Source organism: Zootoca vivipara, chromosome 3, assembly GCF_963506605.1.
Source record: "Zootoca vivipara chromosome 3, rZooViv1.1, whole genome shotgun sequence".
NCBI classification, from domain to species: domain Eukaryota; kingdom Metazoa; phylum Chordata; class Lepidosauria; order Squamata; family Lacertidae; genus Zootoca; species Zootoca vivipara.
In genome coordinates this window covers 298,707-313,240 of record NC_083278.1, presented here as the reverse complement: position 1 = coordinate 313,240, position 14,534 = coordinate 298,707, and the positions used below count along the sequence as shown (strand labels likewise).

Here is a 14,534-nt window from a genome sequence, read left to right as displayed (position 1 = left end):
ATAATTGACTTAAGCTCATATTTAGTCTTACTGATACCAGTGCATCTTAAAAGTCCATAACTTTGGCTGGGTTGCACTCATGCTCAGTATAGAGTCAGTGCTTAAATTAATATATATTTTTTTCAATCTGCAAAAGAATATAATGACTACACAAGAAATGGTTAGAAATGGAATAAAAAAGGACTATGAACCGGAATGGAAATCTAGTCTTCTGTAGATCTTTCCTGTATGTAGATTTTGAAAATGGTCATGCCAGAATTGGCCCATCGAATGGAATTCCAGAATTATTCCATTTTATTTTGGGATTATTGTGGTGTTTAAATCAGTTTTTAAAACATACTTTCACATGTTTTTAAAAAAACCTGTGCAGTACAGATTAATGGCATGGGTGAATGTGGCCTGTCCTGCTGTTCAGTTGGCATCAGCCTTGGGTTGGCGGGCTTTGCTGGAGAAGGAAAGAGGAGAGGGCAGAACTGGGCAAACTTGGGTTGCAGAAAAGGAGATCTCCCCTTTCTATGACTTCAGTTGCTTTTGAAGCAGGGGAGGGATGCTGAATCTCCCTTCCATGGAGGCTGGGGAGGGCTGTGATCAGCCACAGGAGGCAGGGGCTGACCAGGAAAGGTCATCAGCTGAACAGGAGCCTGAGCAGGAGGGTGCAGTCTTGTTGCCTAGAACCAGGCATCTCCTTGACAGAGGAGAGCAGACCTACCCACCACAACGGAGCACCTGCTTGCAACCCCAATATTCCCCACAAGGCAAGAGAGTCTCGCAAGTGAGCAAGGCATGCCTTGTCTTTAAAAGCTTGGCAGGAGGTGCGGGGAAACCTCTTGGGACATCTTTGTGTCTTCTGTCGAGGCCCAATATACTTGCCTGAACAAATCTCTCTTTCTTACTTCCAAGTAAGAACTTCCGCCTGTGTCTGCTGGGTGGGAGACAAGACAGAGTCCCCCTCTGCCCCGAATGGCCACTTGTACCCAAGTGTGTAGTTGTCTTCTATGGGCCTTGTTTTTTGTTTGTTTAAAAAAACAACCACCTTCACATCTCACAATATAATTCCAGAGGTCACCTTCTCTTCCCATGTCTGGCCAATTTAAAGAAATCTAAAAAAAATCCAAGTGATACAGTCCAAACCTATTAAATCAATGGCAGTTTTTCTATTGGAACGTAGAACCTTACCTCTCCTTCCTGCCTCTAAAGCCTGTGTGAAGAATCTATAATAGCAGACTATTTCCCACCAACATCAAATTGGAGAGTCTATGGACAGCGGGGCTGGCAGGACAGTATTTATATCCAAGTATTCCTGTCTTTCAAGGGCTGCCACCGGTTTCTGCTACCGGTCTCAGCTGGGCCTCCAATGGATGCAGAACAGAACCTTCACTGCAGAATCCCTGTGACATCATCATTTGTGACATTCAGGGAGAGGCTTTTCTGAGGCCCCTCCCACCATTCTCTTGCTTATCATACATAAAATTCAAAGGCAGTTTGTGTGTGATAGATAGGTTCAGAATCAGAAGCCAGGGACCCTATAATGAGGCTTTTTGTTAATACTATTAAATTCTTTTTAGTTCTGCCCATTAGCAAGACCCTCTGCATCAACCCTGATATTATTTAAGTAGTTTCCCCCTCCCCCCAACAGGCTTCCCCATCTTCTGAGGTCAACCAAGTCACTCCAAGTAACAGGAATTTATTGATAGTGGTGTTATCCTTATGGTGTCCAGGCCGAATCTCACTCTTCTTGCCCAGGGTACCTGAAATTAAGGATAAAAAATGGGGCTAAGACGAAAGACCAGGAAAAAGTGAAATAAGCAAGCTGAATATAAATGGGCTACTTGGTTCTTTCAGGGTTGGTGTATGTTTGTGATTGATCCTAGTCCCTCTTGGTCCATTTCCAAGGAGCAACATTACAACAGGTGGTTCAACCCTATTTGCTCCTTTGGGAGTTTAGTTCCCCAGATCATGAGACATGAAAGCTTTTACTGGTTCTGTCCAAAGCTCTCACTTCCATACATCACTACTGGGAAAACCATAGCTTTAACTATATGGACTTTTGTTGGCAAGGTGATGTCTCTGCTTTTTAAGATACTGTCTAGGTTGGTCATTGCTTTTCTCCCAAGAAGCAGGCGTCTTTTAATTTCATGACTGCTGTCACCATCTGCTGTGATCAAGGAGCCCAAGAAAGTAAAATCTCTCACCCAATAATATTTTGTAAATTCTCCCAAAGGGTAGCCAAGTCTCTGTTTGAGAATTGAGTCTGCAGTTCATTTTCTGCAGTTCATAAGTTCATTTTGCCACTTTAATTTCCTTGGTCAGTGCATTCCTAGCTTGGTTGTACAAAATTCTATCTCCTTTCCTATGAGCCTCCTCTTTAGCATATCGGAATTGCTTTAGTTTTCATGTAAACCAGAGTTTATTATTATTGTATATGCGCAAGGTTTTAGTAGGCACACATAAGTCTTCACAGAAACTAATATATGATGTCACAATGTCTGTAAATTCATCCAGGTTATTTGAGGCCATTTCAAAAGTGTTACAATCAGTGCAATCAAAGCAGGCCTGCGGTTTAAGCTTTGCCTCATCTGTCCACCTTTTCATTGCCCTGCCCTATGCTCCATTGTTTGTATAATTAATAAAAACTTACCAAACCCTATCTAAGCTATCTTGTTTCTTTTGCCCTCTTGCCACTTCTAATTTTTGTGTCATTTTTTCTAACAATGCTTCATGCCAGACACTGCTTTACCATTGGTCTATATTTAATATCTGTAAAAATTTTTAGTAAAAAGTATGGCGGCTAAGGTAAAGGGACCCCTGACTGTTAGGTCCAGTCACGGACGACTCTGGGGTTGCGGCGCTCATCTCGCTTTATTGGCTGAGGGAATCGACGTTTGTCCGAAGACAGTTTTTCCGGGTCATGTGGTCAGCATGACTAAGCCGCTTCTGGCGGAACCAGAGCAGCGCACGGAAACGCCATTTACCTTCCCACCGGAACGGCACCTATTAATCTACTTGCACCTTTTGGAGTGCTTTCGAACTACTAGGTTGGGAGGAGCAGGGACCGAGCAATGGGAGCTCACCCCGTCATGGGGATTCAAACCGCCAACCTTGGATTTGATATCCCGCTTTATCACTACCCGAAGGAGTCTCAAAGCGGCTAACATTCTCCTTTCCCTTCCTCCCCCACAACAAACACTCTGTGAGGTGAGTGGGGCTGAGAGACTTCAAAGAAGTGTGACTAGCCCAAGGTCACCCAGCAGCTGCATGTGGAGGAGCGGAGACGCGAACCCAGTTCCCCAGATTACGAGTCTACCGCTCTTAACCACTATACCACACTACACCAATCAGCAAGCCCTAGGCTCTGTGGTTTAGACCACAGCGCCACCCACGTCCCCATGGCAGCTAAAGGGCAGCATATTTCCAGAGGAGTTTGTGCCAGAGTTTGGTTCAGACTCTGACAGGGGAGTGCATCTTATGTAAAACCACGAAACCCTGAGGCAATTATACAACCTGTCACAAGGATCTGGCTAATTAGCATCTCTTCTTTGGAATGGCCTCACCCTGTAATATTCTATTCATGAGGATTCATAATAAAGGTACCGGTAGATGTTTCGTAGGCAAACAGAACTGGAATGCAAACTTCACCTCCCTGCAATACGTCTCTGTGATGTAGCAAATAATAAACATCAACAACAGGAAATTGCAACATAACTTTCGTTAAATTGCCATTGCCATGGGGTTTCTATACCTCCCAGTTTCACTGTGCCACTATAAATGGAGGTGCAATCTTCCTCCTCACTGTGTGTCTCTGTCTTCTCTTTTCTGAAGACTTCAGGATCTCTCGCAGCAGTACTCAGCATGAAATCCCTTTTTCTTCTCTTCGCTCTCCTCCCGCTGGTGTTCCCTGCTGCTCTGGGTAAGATGCATCTCAGTTCCAGGGGCAGCCAAGACAATGCCAGCCAGATGGTCTGGGATGATGGGCGTCATCTGGAGGGGTCCCACACTGGCTCCCCTTCCTGTAAAGGGTGGCAGGGAAAGAAAGAGTCTTCAAATGAGGGATGGTAGTAAAAAGTTTTGAGACGTGAGATTAGCAGTAACCTGGGAGAAAAACTGAATTAACAAGCACAACATGATAAAAGTACAACAGAGGAAGGTGCCTTATACCAAGTCATTTCATTGGTCCTTTTGTTCAGAAACTCAGTTCTGTACTCTTCAACTTACTTGCTTCAGAGATGCAGAGGAAAGATTTCCATGCATGCACACTATCTGATTCTAGGTTAGCAAATGAACATTCTCATTACTGTTTGAAACAATGTTTGATATCTGAATGAGAACCCAATCCTTCTGAAAAGGATGGTTGTGGACGGGATTCCTGCATTGCAGGCAGGGCCGGCGCGCCCATTAAGGCGAACTAGGCTGCTGCCTAGGACGCCAAAATGGAGGGGGCGCTGGCCAGCCTGCCCGCTGCCCCCCGCCCCCGGTGCTGCCTGGGGCCGCCTCCACTGTGCCTCTCAGGTGTTGAGCGGCTTCCAGAGAGCGGAAAAGGGAACTCTCTTTTTATTTTAGTTTTTAGTTTTATTTTATTTGTTCTACTTTTTATTGTTTTCTATTTTCTATTTTTCTATTTTCTATTTTCTATTTTTTTCTATTTCTATTTCTATTTCTATTTTTTCTATTTTCTATTTTTTTATCCCACTTTTATTTTTTCTAAAAAAGCTCAACAACTCTGGGAAATGGGGGGGGGGGCGCCAGAAGGTGATCTCACCTAGGGCACAAAAAACCCTAGCACCGGCCCTGATTGCAGGGGGTTGGACTAGTTGACCCTGTCACCCTGGAGGTCTATGATTCTATGAAAAACAAGACCAAGACTTGTGATGCAAAGACTCCCAGGCTGTGAAGTTAACATGGGGACATGCCTTTCAGATTCTGCAAAGGATACCGTGAAGTGCTCTTTAAGAAATACTATATCAGTGCCTCTTATATAATAGTTAAGTAGGGGCTTCCTCAAAAACAAGAAACAAAGAACCTTACCATATTTTCTCCCCTGCCCTTTTTTTCTTTCTTTCAGAGACAAATGAATCTGATACAGTTGCTTGTCGGAAAAACTTCAACATATGTTCCACTTTGCTTTGCCCCGTCTTCTATACAGCCAATGGAACCTGTTATGATGGAAAGCAAAAATGTTGTGTACCTTGGAATATAAAGGAAATGTTGTTGCCCTTCCGAAAAACGTGAAAACGAGCAATGCAATTTCTTTGCCTAATGTAGATAAAATGCGCATTGTTTTCCTTTGAATAAAGACTCAGGTTTAAACAAAAACATTTTGCTTGGATTGCGATCATTAGTCCATAAATAGCCCAAGGAATTATCCGAAGGTCGTGACAGCATTTGACTGCTTGAAGCTAAGGGGTTTACACCAGCCACTGGATGGCTAGAGAGCCATAAGTGAATTGCCACGAGCTCTTTGGAGAAGAACATCTTAAATATATAACAAAACCCACGAAGGTAACAATTGCATGTATGGGCACAGAAGCATTTACTTCATTGCATTTATATTCCACCTCCCTGCCAAGAAATTCAAAGCAGCCTGTGTGCAGTTGCCATATCATTATGAGACGACCAGCTATTCTTTCCCAGGCATTGGTCTCAGCTGGAAAACCAGGCTCTAGCCAAGTCACCTCTAGCTTCTGCTGAATTTAGGGATCATGATGTCCTGCATATGAATTGCGTGATCATGAATTTAGGGATCATGATGTCCAGATCATGATGTCCTGCTAGCTCCAGTTCCAAGTCCAAGAAGCAGAGCCCAGCCAGTCACAGGTCAGGTTCCAGCAAGACAAGGCTCAGGCATGTCCAGGTCCAGGACATCAGATATAACAGTTGTGAAATGTCAGATCCTGTACTTTGGGAGTAAAGCAACAATGCTTGAATAGGGTACCTGTCACAGTGGCCGGAGTGGACTACTTCAGAGTAACGACGCTACGCAGCTCTGCATTTTATTCTTTTATTGGTGCTGCGTATTTACAGTGCTCAAGTCATTGCTATTTACACGGAGCGATGTTGTCAGTCGGTTTCAGAACCTCCTAATGGCTTTTGGCGCGTCTTTCTCCAACACAAAAGCTTTGGCAGACCCATCCTCTTGCCCCTCCTCTTCCTGCGTAATTCTGGAGTTGGAGGGATGGGTCTTCCCCCCTTGCTTGCCCCTTCCTGTCCCACCTGGGACCCTGGCTCCTCTACCTTGCCTGAGCCTCGGACACGACTTCCTGCTTCCCCACTGGAATCGGAACTCTCCCTGCTTTCCCCTTTGCTCGGGGACGGGCTTGAACTCAGGAGGGGAGGGACTTCGCGATATCCCCTGTCCCTCACATCCACCCCCCTCCCAAGCTCTCCTTCACCCCTCCCCAGGCCCCCCCCATGTGTCGGTGACGACTGGAAGCCTAAGAACTCAGTGCTCTCCGAGCCCGTTGGTGTGAATACCTCCCCCCAGTCCTGCGAGCCCCCCCCTTCCGCCTGGGCGGACGGGAATCCCAAAAAGTCCGTGGCGTCAGAGCTGGTGGGGGTAAAAACGTTCTGCCAATCTGCTCCTTCCTCTGACTGGGTGGATCTCGGTGACACCCATACCTCATCCTCTGGTTCCTCAAACTCCGCTTCCCAGCGCCATGGTGAGCTGCTCTCCCGTGCCTCCTCCTCCTCCCCCTCCCTTTCCATGTGCCAGGGCTTGGGTCTGTGGGGAAAGAGGGCGTGAAATTCTTCCACCAAGAATTCCTCCTGTATCTGAGTGGCTGGGACCCATTCATTCTGGGACGGTGGAGCATCCTCCCATGCCATGAGGTACTCCAGTCCCCCCACCCCCCACCTTGAATCCAGGATGGCCGTGGCCTCATTGAGTTGCTCCCTGCCTTCCCTCTCCCCCCCTCCCTCGGGGGTTTGTTCGCTGTCTCGGAGCCTGCTGCTTTCCCTGTACGGCGACAGCAGCGATCTATGAAACACTGGATGCACCCTCATGTCCTCTGGCAGTGCCAGCCTGTATGCCACCGGGTTTACCTGTTGCGTGACCGTGAAGGGGCCCAGCCTTTTGGGTGCCAGCTTTTTGCACCTCCCTCTGGTGGGAAGGCCCTCCGAGGACAACCACACCTTGTCCCCCACCCTGATGACCTCCCCTTGTCGCCTGTGGCGATCTGCCCCCTTTTTGTACGCTTCCTTGGCCCTCTCCAAGTGTTCTCTGAGCTGCTGGTGCACCGTCTCCAGTTCCTCTGCCCAATCCTCAGCCTGTGGGCCCTCCTCCTCCTCCTCCTCCCTCTCCCTCTCTGGGAAAGATCTGAGGTCGCGCCCGTAATTGGCCTTAAAGGGCGACACCCCTGTGGAGACGTGCACTGCATTGTTGTAGGCAAATTCTGCTAGTGGCAAGCGATCCACCCAGTCCGTTTGCCGCTGGCTGACGTAGCATCTCAGGTACTGCTGCAGAATGGCGTTGACCCTCTCCGCTTGTCCGTTGGTCTGCGGGTGTCTAGCCGTCGACAAGCTGACCTCCACCTGCAGGAGGTTCATGAGCCGCCGCCAGAACCTGGAAACAAATTGGCGGCCACGATCCGAAATAACCCTTAAAGGTAATCCATGCAGTCTGAAAATGTGATCAACAAACAGTTTGGCTGTCTCTTCTGCCGAGACTGCCCTGGCGCACGGTATAAAGTGACACATTTTGGACATAAGGTCCACCACCACCAACACTGCAGTCTTACCCCTGGACGAAGGCAGATCTGTGATGAAGTCCATGGACACCACTTCCCACGGCCTGTGTGGTGTGGCTAAGGGCTCCAGCAACCCTGGTGGCGCTGCTCTGACCACCTTCGCCCGCTGGCAGGTGGTACAGCCCCTTACATAGTCTCGAACATCTTCCCGCACCCCTGGCCACCAGAAGTGTCTCATGACTAGGTGAGCGGTTTTGTCCCTTCCAAAATGCCCCGCTGTAGGGTTGTCGTGCATCTGCTTGAGGACCGTACGTCGAAGCTGGGTGGTGGGTAGGTACAGCGCACCCTTGTAGAAAAGCAGCCCTCTGCGTTCTGCAAAGTCTTTTGCCTGCTCCCTCCCCCCTCTCAGTTCTCTGAAGATGCGGTTGGCAAATTCATCCGCTGCCGTCAGTGCTGTGAGTTCTGCCTCGCTCACCACAGCTGCTCCGCAGGACCATGCCGACGGGGGGAAAATGTGCCTTGGGGCTGGTGGCGCCTCCTCCTCCATGTACTCTGGCTTGCGGGAGAGGGCATCCGCCCTGACATTCTGCTCCCCCGGGATGTAGTGGATGGAGAAGTTGAAGTTCGAGAAGAACTCTGCCCACCGTATCTGCCGCTGGTTGAGCACCCTGGCAGTTCTCCAGAACTCCAGGTTCTTGTGGTCTGTGCACACCTGGATGGGGTGCTTCGCGCCCACCAGGAAGTGTCGCCAGTGCTGGAACGCAGCGTAGATCGCAAGAAGTTCCCTATCAAACACTGTGTAGTTGCGTTCAGGCTGTGTCAGCTTCCTGGAGAAGAAGGCACAGGGTCTCCACTCCCTGTTGGCGTCCAGTTGCAACAAAATTGCGCCCACAGCTTTTTCAGAAGCATCTGTCTCAATGCGTAGGGGCGCGTCCTGCACCACATGGAACAGGTTTTGGTCTGAGGCGAACACTCTCTTGAGGCTTTCGAACGCTGCTTGCGCCTCTGGTGTCCACTTGAACTTCTGCTTGCCTCTCAGGCAGTCCGTGATGGGAGCCGTAACGCGAGAGAAGTTCTTGATGAACTTCCTGTAGAAGTTAGCGAAGCCTAGTAGGCGTTGGGCATCTTTGCGCGTCCTGGGGCTGTGCCAGTCCAGGATGGCCTGCACCTTGTCCTTGTCCATCGCCAGCCCCTTGTCTGACAGCTTGTAGCCCAGGAAGTCCACCTCTTTGGTGTGAAACTTGCACTTCTCCAGCTTCACATACAGGTGGTTCTCCTTCAGGCGTTGCAACACCTCTCTGACATCTTTCACATGCTGCACTGGGTCATTCGAGTAGATAAGGATGTCATCTAGGAAGACCAAGCATTTCCTGAAGAGGAGGGACCCCAGGACGTGGTGCATGAAGGCCTGGAAGCATGCTGAGCCCCCTTGCAAACCGAAGGGCATCACCAGATATTCAAAAGAGCCCAGAGGCGTGAACATCGTGGTTTTCCATTCATCTCCTTCCCGGATCCTGATCAAGTTGTACGCCCCCCTTAGGTCCAGCTTGGTGAAAATCTTGCCCCTGCGTGCCGCTGTCAGGAGATCATCCACTCTGGGCATGGGGAAAGCCACGGGCTCTGTCACCGAATTCAGCCGTCTAAAGTCCACCACAAGACGGCGCTGTTGCGTGTCTTTCTTGTCCACCCAGAAGACCGGGCTGCCCCCTGCTGCCTTGCTTTCCCTTATGAACCCCCGCTTGAGGTTCTTGTCGATGAAAGCGCGCAGATCCTCGAGCTCCTGGTCTGACATGGCGTACAGCTTGGCTGGGGGTATCGTCGCCCCTGGCACCAGGTTGATCTGGCAGTCAAAAGGCCTGTGCGGGGGTAGGTGGTCGGACTCCGCTTCGCTGAAGACCTCCTGCAGGTCCCAGTACTGCTTGGGTATTGCCTCACCCCCTTTGATATGCATGGTGGCCACCGTGGCTATCGGAGGCCCCTCCCCTGGTTGGTGCTGCATGCAATGTTCCAGACAAAAGTCTGACCCAAACGTGATGCACCTCTGGTGCCAACTGATGGAGGGGTCGTGGCGCGCCAGCCAGCTCATGCCCAAGACGATGGGGGGGTCTGAGATGGTGGTGACGTTGAACGCCAGTGTCTCTGAGTGCCTTCCCACCGTCATTCTCATGGGGGGGGTTTGATGTGTGATGGCCCCGCCCAGCAGCTCCCTGCCGTCAATGGTTGCTACGTGCAGAGGAAAATCCAACTGCAAAAGCTGGATTTGGTGCTCTTCTGCAAAGCTTCTCGAGAAGAAGTTGGCGGACGCCCCACTGTCAATTAAGGCGAGGACCGTCAGGGGATAGCCATTTGGGAGCGTTAGCGTCACTTCTAGAACCACTCCTGCTCTGGGAGGGGTGGGCTGGCTCTGCACCTCTCTGTGCGGGTGGGTGGGCTGGGGCTGTTGTCTGCTGACTGTGCCTGGCTGCTGCCCCTTGTCTCCTGCAGCCAGGCTTTCCCGTTTCCCTGCTGTGGTGCTGCGTCAGTGGGGGAGGGCACCACCGTTCCCGCCTTTCCTTGCCACTCCCTGCGATGTGGGCAGTCTCTGACGAGATGCTGGGGTGAGTTGCAGAGAAAGCAATTCCCGCCCCTTCCCTCCTTGCGTCTTGGCGCCGCTGGGTTTTGAAAAGCCCGCGCGCGCGCGCTATCAATCTGCATGGGCTCCTGGTCCTGGCTGGCTCCAGGCGTGGCCTGAAAGGGTTGTTGAGGGAGTGGCTTCTCCTGCGACCGTGGGAACCAAGCCCGCTTTGCGCGCGTCGCTTGCTTGTCGTTCCACCGGGATTCCTGCCTCACCCCCACCGCCAGAGCTGCTTTGCTCAGCTGATCCATAGTACTGGGCTTTGGACCTCTCGAGAGTTCATCCTTCACCTCCTCGCTCAAACCCAAGTAAAACGCAGCTTGCATGGGAGGCGAATCCAAAACCCACCCCAGTCTGTGCACCAGCATGGTGAATTTCGCCCAATATGCGCGAACTGTCATATTTCCTTGGCGTAAATTATGCAGTTCCTCCTTAGTCTGGTCCAAATGACTATCGGACGAATACATCGTCCTCAAACCTTCTAGAAATTGTTGGACATTTTTCATGCAAGGATTCTTGGTTGCGATTAATGGTCTTAGCCACTCCCTGGCTGCTCCGGTGAGATGTTCCACAATAAACGCTACTCTGTGCTCATCATCGGGGAACTCATTCTGGTGCAGCTCAAGAGCATACACGATCTCAGTCTCAAAGCCCTGAAACTCCTTCGGGTCTCCATTGAACTTGCTTACAAGGGTCCCTGCTCTCCTTCCTGGCAGCACTTGGACTTGGGGAGCCCCTCCCGCCTTGTTTTTCTCTGCATCCAGCTTGTTTTGGAGGTCTACCGCCACCGCCCTTAAATGCTGCTCTTTTTCCTGGAGCTCTCTCACCTGTTCCGCAAGTTGTAGCCGGTCGTCCTGGACCTTCTTAGTCTCCTCTTTAGCTGCCTTCAATTCTCCCTGCGCCTGCAGCGACAGCTGTTGCAGTTCTAGCTGGGCTTGCTCAGCGATCTGCCGCCACTTCTCCGCCTCGGACACGCTCATCCCGGCAACTCCGAAGTAGCCCAAAAATGATTAGGAGGTTGCTGTCACAGTGGCCGGAGTGGACTACTTCAGAGTAACGACGCTACGCAGCTCTGCATTTTATTCTTTTATTGGTGCTGCGTATTTACAGTGCTCAAGTCATTGCTATTTACACGGAGCGATGTTGTCAGTCGGTTTCAGAACCTCCTAATGGCTTTTGGCGCGTCTTTCTCCAACACAAAAGCTTTGGCAGACCCATCCTCTTGCCCCTCCTCTTCCTGCGTAATTCTGGAGTTGGAGGGATGGGTCTTCCCCCCTTGCTTGCCCCTTCCTGTCCCACCTGGGACCCTGGCTCCTCTACCTTGCCTGAGCCTCGGACACGACTTCCTGCTTCCCCACTGGAATCGGAACTCTCCCTGCTTTCCCCTTTGCTCGGGGACGGGCTTGAACTCAGGAGGGGAGGGACTTCGCGATATCCCCTGTCCCTCACAGTACCTGAACTGGAAAGACAACATGTTCATCCTCCTTACTCATTCCTTCTCTTTTAGTAACTGCTTGTTGGCAATTCCTTCCAGGGTTTTACTTGCTCCCTGCTTCTTCTCCTAGTTCAAGGCGGTTACAGGATGAGCTGGTGTTAGCATCCTGGCTCCATCTTGGTCACCTGTAATATGGATGCTTAGAATGGCTTTGTTTGGGATCTATTAGAAGAAAGCACAAAATAAGTAATGTTACGATGGTCAAAAGATCTCGGCCATGCAATACACATTGAACAGTGGGATAAATTGTGGGGGCAGGATATAAAATTCACAGCGGCCAACAATATAAAAGAAAATTTTCTAAATTTTTTTACAGATGGTACTTAACACCAGTGAAATTGGCCAAGATCTACAAATTGTAATCAAATCTGTGCTGGAGTTGCAACAAATTGTCGTGCCTTTGGCCCGGGCAAAGTTCATAAATGTATTTAGTTTGTATGGGCTGTTATTGTACTGGGTAGCGCGGCTTCACCTACTGGCCAAAAAGAATATTGCAAGAATGACAGTTGCTGGCAGTTGCTGACAGTTGGTGGCTGAGGGGTTAGAGAGGAGGAGTTCAGTGGGCGTGAGGGTAGCAGAGGGAGTGCCGTTACATGTTCTCCACCTGCAAGATTGTATCGTTGTTTTACCATTTAGTACTTGTCTTCACACTTATTATTTGTCTTATTCGATTTGTTTTACCTCGTTCTTGACTGTTAATAAAGTATAGGATCAAAAGTAAAAAACAGTCTCTTTTTCCCCGTTGAAGACAAGAAGGTTTAGCTGTATGTCGAACTACCTAGGTCACCAGGCACGGTAGTGAGGACAGCACAGTAAAACAACGGCTTTCCAGCAAGTGGAAAGAGATAAGACTACGCAGACCTGCTATTCTGTCAACGCACACGCCTGCATACGACAATAGCAAGCTCTAAACAGTCAGACATCTCCTTAACAACATGTCTCAGAGTCGGGCGTCTTCGGGAAAGGCAAGGTCCCAAGTCTCTGGTACTTCTAAATCTTCCACTGCGAGTAATGCACTCGCCATCGCTCGCGCCAAGGCTGAAGCGGCTAAAACACGAGCAGCCTTCGCAGAGCAAGAAATAAAGATGAGAGCAAGCCTAGAAAAACTCATTGTAGAAAAAGAGACAGCAGCCGCCATAGCCGAGGCAGATGCCTTAGAAGCGACTTTAATTCCTGGCAGTGAACGCAACAGTGTACTCAGCCTGGATCCGGGACTACAAGATCCCCTGCAACGGACTTCAGAGTCGTTTATCAGCATTCCAAATGAAGTGACTATGTACCTCTGCAACAACCTAGAGAAGAGGACATCAAAACGACAACCCAAGACTTTTACACGGTGCCGCTGCAAAACAGAGACAAGCCTATGACTATGAGCAACCCGGCAAACTCAACCTTCGACCCGGAGCGGTACAACAGGGATCACATGAAATCAGAACCATCAGAAAGGTACGATTATCCCATACCTTTACATCGTAGTGACCCTCACCACACTGATCCAACCACAATAGACTTTGCCAAGTCCCTTGCTAAATGTGAACTAGTCACAAAGGGACTTGAAAAGTTTAACGACCACCCTGAAAGTTACAGAACCTGGCGCACTTCCTTTCAAAATGCTATCGAAGGCCTAGACCTATCGTGCTGCAAAGAGATGGATCTCTTAGTCAAGTGGCTTGGCAAAGAGTCTGCCGAACACGCCAAAAGAATTAGAACAATAAACATTAATTACCCAGGCATCGGCCTTAAAATGATTTGGAATAGACTTGAGGAGTGTTACGGTTCAATAGAAGCTATAGAGAACGCACTATTTAAAAGACTCGATAGTTTTCCTAAGATACCTGCTAAAGCTTACCATAAACTCAGAGAATTGAGTGATTTACTAATGGAACTTCAAGTAGCTAAATCTGAAGGAGACTTACCTGGACTTACATTTCTAGACACAGCTAGAGGTGTCAACCTCATTGTACAAAAGTTACCTTACAATCTACAAGAACAATGGATTGCACATGGTTCTAAATTTAAGAGAAAACACAACGTTCCGTATCCTCCCTTTTCTGTTTTCGTGGATTTCGTGAACCAGCAAGCTAAGATGAGGAATGATCCCCACGGACTGAACAAGCCCCCAATATCAGTACACAAAATTGATGTAGACTCTCCAGATTCTCCTTTCAGGTCTGCTAACTCTTCTCTCACGGAGGCAAGAATTAAGGATCCTGGTAAACAGTGTCCTCTACACCGCAAGCCTCATCCTCTGCAGAATTGTAGAACCTTCAGAGAGAAGCCTTTAGAAGAACGCAAGGCCTTCCTGAAGCAGAACAACCTTTGCTACAAGTGCTGCTCAGCCTTTCACTTCGCTAAGGATTGTAAGGTCAGTCTGCGATGCCGAGAATGTGATAGTTCAGATCACAATACGGCTCTACACCCTGGGTCTGCCCTATGGTCCTTACAACACACAGACAGCTTCACTGAGCATGGCGGGGAGCAAAAACACACTACTACAACTATGCCAGAAATTACCTCAAAATGCACTGAGGTCTGTAAAGGAACCATAACTGGCAAGTCCTGCTCCAAAATCTGTTTAGTTAGAGTCTACCCTGCAGGTAACAGGAATAAAGCCATCAAACTATATGCCATTCTAGACGACCAGAGTAATAAATCTCTAGCTAGCCCAACCTTCTTTGATATGTTTGATATCAAAGGCCCTAGTTTTCCATACTCCTTGAAAACCTGTTCAGGTAACATTGAGACA

At 49.2% G+C, this 14,534-nt stretch overlaps 1 long non-coding RNA gene across 1 annotated transcript in view; it reads right to left on the bottom strand.

Moving 5' to 3' along the window:
• The window catches only part of LOC132591865 (uncharacterized), a 40,120-nt gene that overhangs the window by 452 nt on the left and 25,134 nt on the right, over nt 1-14,534 (bottom strand). The window contains exons 2-5 of the long non-coding RNA XR_009557267.1: nt 11,748-11,950; nt 5,023-5,150; nt 3,740-4,007; nt 1,177-1,748 (exon numbers count right to left, since the gene is read on the bottom strand). This is a non-coding gene — a long non-coding RNA (uncharacterized LOC132591865). The remainder of the gene's footprint in view (nt 1-1,176; nt 1,749-3,739; nt 4,008-5,022; nt 5,151-11,747; nt 11,951-14,534) is intronic.